The sequence below is a fragment of the Plecotus auritus genome (genome assembly GCF_963455305.1).
Source record: "Plecotus auritus genome assembly, chromosome: 13".
NCBI lineage: Eukaryota > Metazoa > Chordata > Mammalia > Chiroptera > Vespertilionidae > Plecotus > Plecotus auritus.
In genome coordinates this window covers 15,871,828-15,884,042 of record NC_137779.1, presented here as the reverse complement: position 1 = coordinate 15,884,042, position 12,215 = coordinate 15,871,828, and positions in this window count along the sequence as shown.

Sequence of the window (12,215 nt, the reverse complement as noted above, 5' to 3'; positions counted from 1 at the left end):
ATCTCTCTCTTTTCTCTGTAGGCGTGACTCACACATGTATACACATATTGCGTGTGTAAGTGCACAGATTCATTGCCCCCAACCCACACGCAAGGCCACTCTACAGCAGACCCCTCAGGAGACACGTGCCAGGTCAGTCCATGCTGTCCTGAGACCTTGGGTGGCAGCCTAGCCACCGGGGCCACCAAGAGTGGCCACCCGGAGCTTCTGGTTGGGATAAAAGTGGGCACAGGGGTTGGCAAGGCTCCCAGCCCCCTCATATCTCAGCAATTCAACCCCATGCTTGCTCCTGGCACCTCCTGGCCTGGGCTTGGAGGGTCCAGGAGGTGGAGGAAGACAAGGTACAGAAGGGCTGGGACTGTAGTGACAAAGCCAGTCAGCAGAGGGCAGCAAAGGGCCATAGAGCTGCCCTGGATGAGTCCCCTGGCCCCTGTGGCCTAGTCCTACTTCCAGGACCCAGGACCCAGGACCCTGACCCATGGCTGCTGGGGGAGGTCAGGCCTCACTTTCCCACTCCCCTACAATCCCGCTCCCCCCTCACTCCCGCTCCCCCCACAGTCCCACCCTCTCACAGTCCCGCTCCCCCCACAGTCCAGCTGCTGGCCAAGAGGCCACCTCCCTTCAAGCCTGTCTCCCGCTGCCTGCTCCCAGCACAGAATTCTCAGCACCCTCCCTGCACTGTCCCCATATCCCCCTCCCTCCACTATCCCCCTCCCCCTCTACAGACACACACACACACACACACACACACACACACACACACACACACGAGTCACCCTCCTGGACACTGTCCTGGTTCATCCCAGAGCCCAGCACAAGGTCTTCCTTTCTCATTCCCGGGCCCCTGAGGATGGGATGAGGCTCCAGAACATTCTGTGTGGCCCTCATGATGAAGGCATTGCTACATCACATGTCCCCAAGAATGTACCTCCCAGCAGCGTGGAGACGCCCGCTTGGCAGGCAGGCTGGCGTGGCCATCAGTGGCATTTGTGGACACATGATGCGTAGCCCTTCTGGGTGAGCCCCCCCCCCTCCACAGGCGAGGGAGCAACTTCACAGAGAGACTCAGCCTCCAGGGCTTGGCCAAGCGCCCTCAGGGGCCAGCGTCCCCCAGGGGGTCCCGACAGAGGTCATCACACACTGGGCCCCTGTGAGGCTCCCTTGTGGCCAGCATCCCGAGGGTTACAGAGCCCCGTTCCCTCAGCCAATGGCCAGTCCCTCTGTGTCCTTTATGTTCGAGGCTGCTCATTCCAGGACCTCCCATGGCTCTTTCCCATCAGCCAGGCTCAGCAATTCAGCTCCCTCAGCCCCAGGAGTGTATTCCGAATCTGTCATCAAGACCCTTACACCCTCCTGCTCCCCACTCCCTCTGCCGACCCCACACTTCTTGGTCCTTGGCCGCTCCCTTCACCATCCACCTTCTTTCTCCGGTGAATGTGTCCAGTGTCTTGGCCGTAACTAGGACCCTCTGCTATAACTAGAGAGGCCCACGGTCCTCTCTCCAGCCCAGGCCTTGAGGGTGCCCCCCACCCCCCTCTCCGACCATATCTGTGGGTAGGCAGGTCCCGGCCTCATTAGGGGTCCCATGAAGACTCCACAGTCAGCCTGGCCTGCCTTAAGCTCTGTCTCCCCGCCACCCAGCACCTCCCCTCCAGCTATTTGACCCCAGACTTAATTTTCCTGCCATTGACTCAGTTTTCTCATCTCTGCAATGAAGCTGATGTGGGATGAAATGAGAGAATGAGACCCGACTGGCAAGAGAAAGCCCTCGGTGCGGGGTGGGGAAGGGACAACAGACACCAGCAGAAGCACGTGGCAGCCACGGGCCTGTCTCTCGGAGCAGCAGGAGGAACTGGGGCTTGTCGGCCTGGAGCCCCACGGTGCTGTGCAGAGACTGTAGCTGGAATGCCCCATTTGTTGCTACTGACAATGTGGTCTGGGAGGGGGTGGTGGTTTGGGGAACATCATCTGGCTCTCTGGGCTGGAGGGTTCCCTCTTTGGACTGAAGGCGCCAGGGACCGTTCCAGACCCAGTACCTATGGGGCGGGTGGAGCCGGCTGCCCACCCCACTTTGCCCACCTTTCTCCTGCTCTGCGCTGCTCTGTGCTGCCCGAGCCCTTCCCTCTTGCCTGTCTGCCAGCCTCTCCCCTCCCCATCCCCTTAGTCCTGCCTGGTCCCCTGGAGCCCTCCCTCACCCACCATGGGCTCAGACCCCAAAGTGGAGCATGTGGGAACCAAACTGACGGACAGACGCCACGGAAGGGAGGCAGTCTGGCTGGGGCAGAGGTGGGAGTAAGGGGGTGTTGCCTGCAAATGCAAGGGGATGAAACAGACCAATGACCCTGAATTGCCTTGAGGCCGGCGCCCCAGGGGCCAGGAGCTGGGGTTCACTGTGGAGGGGACAAAAGCTCAGACAGGCCACGTGGGTCTCTGGCTCCAGGCTCCTCAAAGGGCTTGCAGCCGCCCAGGCCCACTCAGCCAGACCCCAGTTGGAAGGGATATGGGGTTTCCTACAAGCCCCTCTCAACCCCTATGAGTTGTTTTCTCACTAAAGCCTGAAAACTGTGGGGGTGCGCGTCCTCAGGCACCCCTCCCTCAGCTCCAACTAGAAACTGTGTGCGGCTCATGGCCCACGTTGGTTCTGAATTTCCAGTGCAGTTCTCCCAGTCTCACAAAACATTGCCCCAATCTAGACATTTACAAGGAAAGGAGACTGGGTGTGCTGCAGGGAGGATGGGAGGAGCAAGGGGCTATCGTGGGTGAGTCTGCGGCAAGTAGCCACAGGGCTATGACATCACCTCTGTCTCTGTCTTCAATCTCTCAAATATTTTAATAAGTGAAGTAAAACGTCTGCTTCACCAGCGTGGTTTCTACACTGCTCCCCGGTCTCGTCGGTCAGAATTCTCCCTTTGTGGCACCCTGGGTGCAATTTTCTGCTTTGGGGGGCTCAGGGAACAGGGGAAGGTGGGGCTGGCAGCTGGAAGCTAGGATTGGGTGGCGGCCGCACCCCATGTCCGAGGCCCAGAGCCTGTGGCCAGGTGTGGGGGAAAGGAGAGGTTGCAGGTCTGCCCCTACCTCTCACTCCTGGCTTTCCTGCCTGTCCTCAGATACTCTCAGCTCTGTGCTGCCCCAGGGCCTTTGCACTGGTGGTTCTTTCTGCCCAAGTCTGACACCTTCTTTAGTACCCACGCAAGCAACCCCCACCTGAGTGCTGTTTCTGCAGTATCTGGTTTGGTTGCATTTCCTCGCTGCCTGTACCTGCCCTAGCACCTGGCATATACCTGTCCTAGAAAGTAAGCCCTATAGAGACTGGAATGCAGTGGAGGGAGACCTCTGGGGTCACGTCTCAGACTGGATACATGCTGGACTCTCGCCCCAGCCCTGTCCTCCATTTGCTCACGCTCCATCCGCTCAGGTGTCCCAGGTGTGCTGGCTCAGGGGTTCAGTCACAGCCTTAAGACCTCAATCTGGTCATGGGCGTGGGTGCAGCCCAGATCCCCAACACTCCGTCCCCAGAAATAAAAGATTCCCTTCCTCCTTTCAGCCTTGCATAGCCACAGCCTGCTCACCACCCGGCCCTTTGTGCCCACGCGTTGTCATGGAGACAGTGATTCAAAGGCCTGGCACTTCAAGGTTTCCCTCCTCTCCTGGCGGGCCAGGGTGGGGGTAGCTAGGAGGGTTGCCCCAGCCCGGCCAGGGCCACTTCCTCCCTGTCCAGCTAGACACCCGGCCCTGCCAGGGCAGTGCATCCACTACCTCTCACCCTGGTGTGGTCGGACTCTGGGCCTACCTGGCAACAGGCGTGCTTTTACAGTAACCGTCTTCAAAGTTGGATATAATGAGGAAACTCAGGCACCCTGGTCCCTAGGGAGAGCTTGCTCCCCTGGCTCTTTCTGCAGCCCAGCCTGGTGCTTGGCGTTTGAAGGGTGCAGTGTGCCACGAGGCAGCGAGTGACTCTGGACATGCCCTCCCTGCCCCCCAGCCAAATTCACCATCCGTTTAGGGGGCTGTTCTTGCTTGGGCACCCACAGGGTCCCTGAGGCTCCGGGACACAGGCCTGGGGAGATGCTGTCCCCTTCTCCATGTCCCCAGCACTGACAGCCCAGGACTAACCGGCACAGCGGGCTACAGAGGGCTCCTGGCCCAGGACCCAGCCCAGCCCCTCTGTGCCTCCATGTTCGCTGCGTGGAGTCTGTGTCTGAGTCGCCCCACTGAGCGTGCAGTGGGGTCTTTGAGGCTCTTGTGCTTTTTCTACATCCTGTGCACCACTCACACTTTTTATCTCTCCATAATCCACCTTTTAATCATCTCCTCTGACTCATGCAACTAGAAGAATCTGGCAGAATTTTCTGGTTGCAGCCACTTCCCTCTCACCCACCTGGTGTGGCTGAGGGAGCGATGGCCATTTGGGACTCATCACCCACTTATTGTGGCACTCGGGCAGGTCTGGTACCACTTCCAGCCTCAGTTTCCTCTCCTGTGTAATGAAGGTAGCTGTCCACCCTCTAACAAATGTCCACAGACATCTGGGGGGGAGGGGGACTGGGTTCCATGCAGGGCCCAGGAACAGGACACCCCATTTCTTTGGGAGAGACCCTGCCTTTCTTGCTCCAGTCCAGGAACTCTGGTGAGGGCAGCCAATCACAGAACCTCCCACTTACCCCCAAGCAGGCTGGGCCAATCAGGGAGAAGCAGCAGAGCAGGTTGCACCAAGAAGCCCGGGCTCTGTACCCACTTTCCCTGGCCTGGACTCCCATCCCCCTGAGCAGCTTGACCCAGGGAAGCCCTTAACCTCGCAGGCTGCACAGATGGCATCATGGTCCTGGTCCCAGGAGTAGGCAAGGGGCTTGGACACGGAGACTGTGCAGGCCACAGCCATGCGACAGGGTCCAGCTGGAGCCAAGCGGCTTCTCTAGGTGTTACCCTCCCAGGAGCAGGCTCCCCCTTAGGAAGGATGCTGGGCATGGCCTGGCACCCTTTTCAATAGCGAGGTTCCTCCATGACCAGGCAGCACCGTGATACCCCAACGAGACACTCTTAAACGCAAGTTCAAGGTGTCCAGTGACTCAGCTGGGCCCAATTCTAGCAGAGAGGGGACCACACCCACCTCTAGGTCATGCCCTCTAGTATCTTGGACCTGTGTGCCTTGGGGCTGGGTCAGGGCTCCAGGTTCCCAGGAGGACCCCGGGTGAGTCTTCGGGCTGTGTAAGGAGAACGAGTGTATGTTAGCCACCTGCTCCCCAGTGTGAGGCCAAGGCCGGGGCCTCCCTTGCTTAGAACCCCTGCCCATCAGGCTTCACTATGGTCTGGATGTGTCCCCCCAGAATTCATATCCTAACCCCCTACATGATGGTATTAGGAGGTGGGGTTTGCGGGAGGTGCTTAAGCCTTCGTGAGCAGGATGAGTGCCCTTATATATGAAGCTCCAGACAGCAACCTCGTCCCTTCTGCCGGGGGTGGGTACAAGGTATCTGTGACCAGACCCTGCTGGCACCTGGTCTGACTTCCAGCCTCCAGAACGGTGAGCAATGCAGCTGTGCTCTTTATAAACCACCGGCCTGTGGGATTGCGTTCAAGCGCCCCAAGCGGACTGCGAGGCTCCATGCCTCTTCTCCATTGCATGAGCCTCCAGTGGGCCTGCCCCAGCCCAGGGCGTGTCTGGAAGGGAGGAGGCTGGGACTGGCTGTGGGAGTCTCTGGCATGGTCAGTCCTGGGGCCTGGTACACAGCAGCCCATTAACAGAGCTAAGCCCCGCCCCCATCCCATATTCCCCATCGCTCTGGGGCAGGGGAGACCCAAATGCTCCGCTTGGTGAGAACGGCTCCTGCTCACTCTCACTGTGCTTCCTGAAACTCAGCACTAGGGGCTGCGCAGAGCTCAGGCCTGTCCAGCACCCCTCCTCCGGGTGGCCAGGTGAGGGGTAGGCAGGTGGGGTCCTACAGAGTGGACCTTCATCACCTCTGCCTGGACCTCAGGGACCAGCAGTTAGGCTCCTTCAGGCAGCCCTTCTGGATCACCCCCTCCTCTTTTCCAAGCAGTTGATGTCTCTGAATCTCCCAGGGCAGGCCCTGCAAACTCAAGGAGCCACTCTGGGAAACCCTTGGACGTTGCTCCCCCCATGTCCCCTCTTCCTGCTCCCCCATGCCCTCTTCCTGTCCACCCCCCGCCCCGTTCCCCTTCCTGCTCTCCCATTTCTGTTCCTTCTTCCTCTTGTAAAGTGGGCATCACTCCATTTCACCATCAGGGAAACTGAGGTTGGGAGGGGAGGGGACATCCCAGGGACACGGGCCAGTCCTTGGGAGGTCCAGGATTTGATGGCCACCTGTGATACATCGGGACAGCTGGGATGTGAAAAGCAATGTGGGTGAAGTGCTTGCCCTGATAAGGATGGCCGTGGAGCCCTTGGTCAGGGGCTACACCGAGGGCTGGGAGCCCAGCAGTGCCTCCTGCACCCCGTACACTGTGGCCCTGCTCCTGAGAAGCGGGACAAGAGAGTACTGAAAGCGTCCCTGCCAGCCCAGCTCCAATGAAGATGAAGGGGACTAGGTGCTCATGGCTTTGTTGGCAGATCCGCGCAGGTGGGACGCCCAGGAGAACCTCTGCCCGCATCCTGTGGGCGGTGGCAGCCAGAGGATCATGTCATTTGTTTTATTTTAAAAGAATGCTTGCTTTTTTATCTAGACTGGATCTCCTGGACTGTGATGTGGAATAAAGGGGCACAAGGAAGCGTCTCCCTCCCACACCATCTCCAGCCACCCGACACCCCTCCCTCATCCCCAGCCATACATATTGGTGTCCCCCCTCTCACCCCCCAGCAGCTCCTGTGGGTGTCCCCTCCCTCGCTAGAGTGAACCCTCCGCCTTGATAAACTCTCGCTGTAATTTAAATTTGCATCTTTCTCATTTTGAGTGAAGTTGAGCCTGCCTGGGTGGGTTCATTTCATGTGTTGGCCCATCTTTATCCTGGGTTGTTGGTCTTTGTGGTACTAATTTGTAAGAACTCATATATATATAACAAGGAACAACCCTTTGCAAGATGAATTGCTGATATTCCCACAGTTTGTTATCTTTTTACTTGGTTCACCACCCATGCATCTGTCTTTTATTTTTACAAGGTTGATTATATCCATCTTTTATTTAATTGCTTCTGGGTTTTGTATAATTCTTAGAATAATTCAAGGTTATAGATGATTTTTTATTCTTCTAGTAGTTTTTTTTTTCTTTTTAAGCTTTGATTCATTTGGAACTTATTTTAGTGTCAAGGAGTGAGATAGTGATCCAAAAGTTTCCCCCAGCCCAGCCAGCGTGGCTCAGTGGTTGAGCACTGACCTATGAACCAGGAGGTCACGGTTTGATTCCAGGTCAGGGCACATGCCCGGGTTGCAGGCTCGATCCCCAGTAGGGGGCGTGCAGGAGGCAGCCAATCAATGATTCTCTTTCATCATTGATGTGTCTATCTCTCTCCCTCTCCCTTCCTCTCTGAAATCAATACAAATATTTTTTAAAAGTTTCCCCCAAATGTCTGTTTAGTTGTCCTAAGACTGTATTTGTTGTATATTTTTAAAATATTTACTGAATAATCCAGTTTTTCCTTCTCATACTTACCTAGGAGTCTCTTTCTGGACTTTCTTTCCCATCATCTGACTGTCCAGGGGCTGCATTAATTATTGTGGTTTTAGAATATATTTTAGGATGCCACACAGCCGACCTCCTTCAGTATGCTTAGTTTTACATTTTTCCTTGTTTTGTTTTCTGTTTGTTTTTGCTCCCTTATTCTTTCACGTGGACTTCAGAATTGGTAGGGCTGGGCCTCTTGATTTATCCAGAGTCAGAACTTCAGAACATGCACCTGGGACCCAGCGCAGGGTTCACCTCATTGGTGGCTGCCCATGGGCTTCACTCTCCATCCCGCCACGCCCTGCTGATGGAATACACAGGTGCAGTGCTGTCCAGGGTGCTGGGCTCTGGATCTGCCCCAGGCTTTCCTTGGAGGGGGGTTGTGTCCCAAGGGAGTAGCCAAGGTGGAGAGCTTCTCTCTAGGTATCATCATTTGCATATGGGAAGGGAGGTGATCCTGGCCTAGCTGTGAGGTTCTGCAGGCCCAAGTGTGGGCCTTTCTGCTCACACACACCTGGGTGGCATCTGCCTGATGTAGAATGGGCTGGAGAGGCCCAGTGGCCAGAGCAGATAGGCAGCACTGAACACAGGTGCCCGGGAGAGGAGCTGGGTCCAGGATGGGCAGCTATGGCCATTCTGCTGACCACTCATTCCAGAGGAGGTTTGCAGGCAGGTGGGAGGCAGCAGCCAGTCATCTTTCAAGCTGAACTTGTGCACGCTCAAACCAGAGCCTGGAGCCTGGGCATCGATCGAAACCTCCCAGAAACCTGACCTTCAGGCCAGCCAGTTAAGAGTGGCAGCTGAGAGCCTGGAATCTGGCACAGGCAGCCCAAGGCTCTGTGCTCAGGTATTTCCTCTCCTTCATCCCCAGGACCCAAGCTCGACCCACCTAGGAGAGCCGCACCTGGGAAAAACCAGCCACCTAGTTGAGGGGCTGCAGCTGGCTGGGCTGGTAGAGTGAGGGCACCAAGGGGGGCTGGGGTGGGGTGGGCAGACCCCAGACTCCTTACAGGCTAAGAGAAGTGCCTCTGAGGCTGGCAGCAAACCTCAGCCAGGCTGGACTGTCAGCAGGAATCCTGGCTAAAAATACCCCACTCTCAGAAGCCTCAGAGCCCTGTCCTTACACCAGGCATGCAAATGTGCCCTTCAACCTTCATGCAAGAGGCCAGCAATAGGCCCATTGGACGGATGAGAAAACTCAGGCCCTGCATCCATAAAGTCCCAGCCCAGGGCCCCAATCTCCAGGACCAGCCACAGAGTCTCCTGTCTCACCTCAAGGCCAGGTCTGGCCCCTGCCCTGCTCATTACCTGTGACCCTGGGCAGGGGTCAGAGCAAGGATCAGTCTAGGATAAGCTCAGAATAGGATGAAGGCTCTGCCAGCCCCCCACCCTACACCTGACTCTGTTCTGTGGCTCTCAGGCTGTAGAGCCACTTGCTGGGGGCTTGGGCTGAGCCAACCCAGAAGAATCTGGGGCAGCAGGAGGGCTCTCATTGTCTGCCCCATTGGTGAGTCAGTCCCTGTGGGCTTCTGGGTGACCATGTGGCAAAGACACACCCTTTGTTTTGGGCTCATTAGCTGAGTGACTCAAGACAAGGCCACCCTCCCTGGGGCTCATTCTCTCCACCTGTAACCTGTGGAGGTAAGGGAAGTGGAAGTCAAGCAGAGAAGTATGAGGGTACCTGAAATCAGCCTCCCAGGGTGTTGTTGAGTGACTAAATGCCTAAACAAGCAGACGGAAGCATTAAAGGGAGGAAGGCAAGGGGCTCCTCCACGGTGCTCTTGGAGTAGGATTTCTGAGCTTCGCAATCCTTCTCTGCCCTCACCAGGCAATCTGGGATGAGCCCTTGGCCTCTCCATCTAGGAAATGGAGCAAATCTGCGTGTCCTGTGGATCGTGGCAGCTCAGAAAGGGGCTGAGGGGGCTGAGGGGCCCTGGAGAGAGCAAGGCTTGGCACTAGGTCTGAACTAGCTCAGCAAGAGCCCCCTCACTGCAGCCGCAGGTGTCCACTCCAGCTGTGGCCATGCCTAGGCCTGCCCCACTGGGTGCCAGCAGGTCCCTGGTTTTAACTGTCGGCTGGGCTCCTGGGATAAAGAGTGGCTCCCAATTTAGCTGTCACTGCTGGGTGGGTGGCTCTTGAAGGATCTGCATTTCTTGCAGGAATGGGGGAGGGGAATGAATCAAGTGCTGAAGTCTTGGGCACAGCCTGGGGACCCCGCTTTCCTGAGATCTGCCCCTGCACCAAACTTTGGGCCCTGAGGGACCAGAAGCCTCCTACTCATCCCTGGCCCAGGCTTGTGCCCAGACAGAAGCTACCAAACAGGCTGCCCCCTCTAGGAGAACAACCTGAGCCATCTGCTGGTGATCACTAGGGAGCCCTAGACACTCACCCTTCCCTCTGGAAGCAAGAAGAAGGGGCAGGTCCAGCCCTAAGAGCCAGGTGCCAGCACTGTATGTCCACACAGCCCGAGTCTCCTCATCCTGGTGACCGAACACGAGGGCTCCAGGCCCTGAAGGTGGGTGTGGTGAGGGCCACCACTGTGCAATGCACATGCCCCATCAACAACCCCCAGCAGCCCCTCAGATGTGGGAAGTGCACATGGCCAGGCTGGGGGTCTGCCCAGCACAGCAGACTCTAGGACGCCATCATTTGGGAGGAGGCCCCTGCTTGGTGTGGAGGATGGAGGCTTACAGAGATGGGCAGGCCCAGTGGAATTCTTGGGCATGCTGCCAGGGGTCGAGCTGTTGGCCCCTTCCCTATGCTGGGCCGAAGTTGGAGTGGTGGGGGGCTTCTGGAGGAAGCAGTGGCTATGAGCAAATAAAGTCCTGGGAGGGGCGCCAGGATGTGGGTCTACCTAAGCTCCCTTGACCTCAATTTTCTTGTCTGTAAAATGGGTAGTGGTATCTACATGACAGGACAGAATAGGTCACTGCACTTAGCAGGCCTGGCACAGAGTTCTCTCGGGCCTCAGGCAGGCAGCCACCCTCCATGGTAAGAGCAGATGGCAGCTGGTACACCCCCAACTCCCTGGCACTGGGACCACATTTCCATCTGCCCCCTCAAAGTGTTGGGAAAGATTACATTGGAGCAGCACCTGGGCAGCAGACACGGGTTTGCTGTATGACCTTTGAGCTTCCGTCTGGGTCTCTCCTTGCACCATCCTGGGGACGGCTCAAAAGGTTTGCATACACCGTGTCTCACCTCCCCACTCCTCCCTGGGAGGGTGTTGAGAAACTGGCTGGCCCAGGGACCCCAGCGGGCTGCTGGAGCAACGCTGTCACAGGCCTGTCTCTCCAGGATGGAAACAAGGCTCCTGGGGCCCGGGGAAGCAGTGACCTTCCAAGGAAGTCAAGCTGTGTCCCTGTGCCCCAGCTCAGGACTGGCCACAGCAGAAGGATCCCCTCGTCTTAGCTGGATTCCATGGTTTGAGTGAAAATCTCAAACTCTCCCTGCAGGGCCCTGCATAGTCCTCTCAGGGGACAGGAGAGGTGGACAAATGAGGGACATTGACCAGCTGACCTCTCCCAGGAGGCATTAGTGTCTGCTTCATCCACACGCTGCTCTGAGCTCGGAGAGACCAAGGGGGTGAGCTGAGGTCACACAACTGGGAGGGCCCTTCAATGCCTGACATGCTATCATGGAGGGTGGTCCTGGGGACCAGAGGGTGGGAATGAGGCAGTGCCAGACCCCAATGGAGGGGTGGGTAAGCTTATAGGAGGTTGTGTCTCATGTGTAATGGGTCTGAGGGGGCAATTCAGGCAGAAGCCCAGAGTAGGCGAGGAGTGATAAGGATCAGCCTAGAGAGCAGTCTCCAGCCCATCCCTGCTCCTGGGCTTCAAGGGCATGTGTCCAGAAAACCTGGGAACACAGATCAATGAGGCCCAAATGGCCTGTCATCTCCGCCCCCATGCAGGGCCTCCCAGGAACTGATGGGTGTAGACTACATTACAGGGGCCGTGTTCCACCAGGCTCTTCCCACGGGATCTCTCTGGGCTTGATCCCTAGGACTGGCTGTGCCCCTTGACTAAAGGCTGCAGCCTCTGACAAGCCATCCCCACCGGTTCCTCAGCAGCTGTCATTTGCCTTCCCTAGCTGCCCACCCAGGGAGTACACTGTCCCGCATGCTGTCCTGCACCTGCCCGCACCCTGTAAATGTGCCTTACTAAACCCTCCCCACGACTTCAGCCTGAGCAGTGAGCCATGTCCTGCTGGAGGCAGACTGGCCTGTCACCCAGCCCTGCTCAGCTCCCCCTCTGTCTGGCATGAGCCCCGCCTCAAGGCAGGCCCACACCTACCTACCCCAGCCAACGCCTGCAGCCAACATCCGGGAGTCATCCAATGGGCTTCCTGTGAGGAGGGCGCTGGCCAAGGTGCTGACTAAGGGGCAAAGGACACCTGTCCCACAGCCCGCAGTGTCTGATTCCCACACACAGACCTGTGGCAGCTGGGAAACCCAGGCCCCAGCCTAAAGCCGCCGGGAACATCTGGGTGAGCGGCTTCAAAAGTCTCTGGAGCTTTGAGCCTGTTTTTGAACTGGAGAGTAGAGCAATCCCACTCCAGCAAAGGGCTGCTGGGCTTTGGGGCTCCAGAATTTAGTGA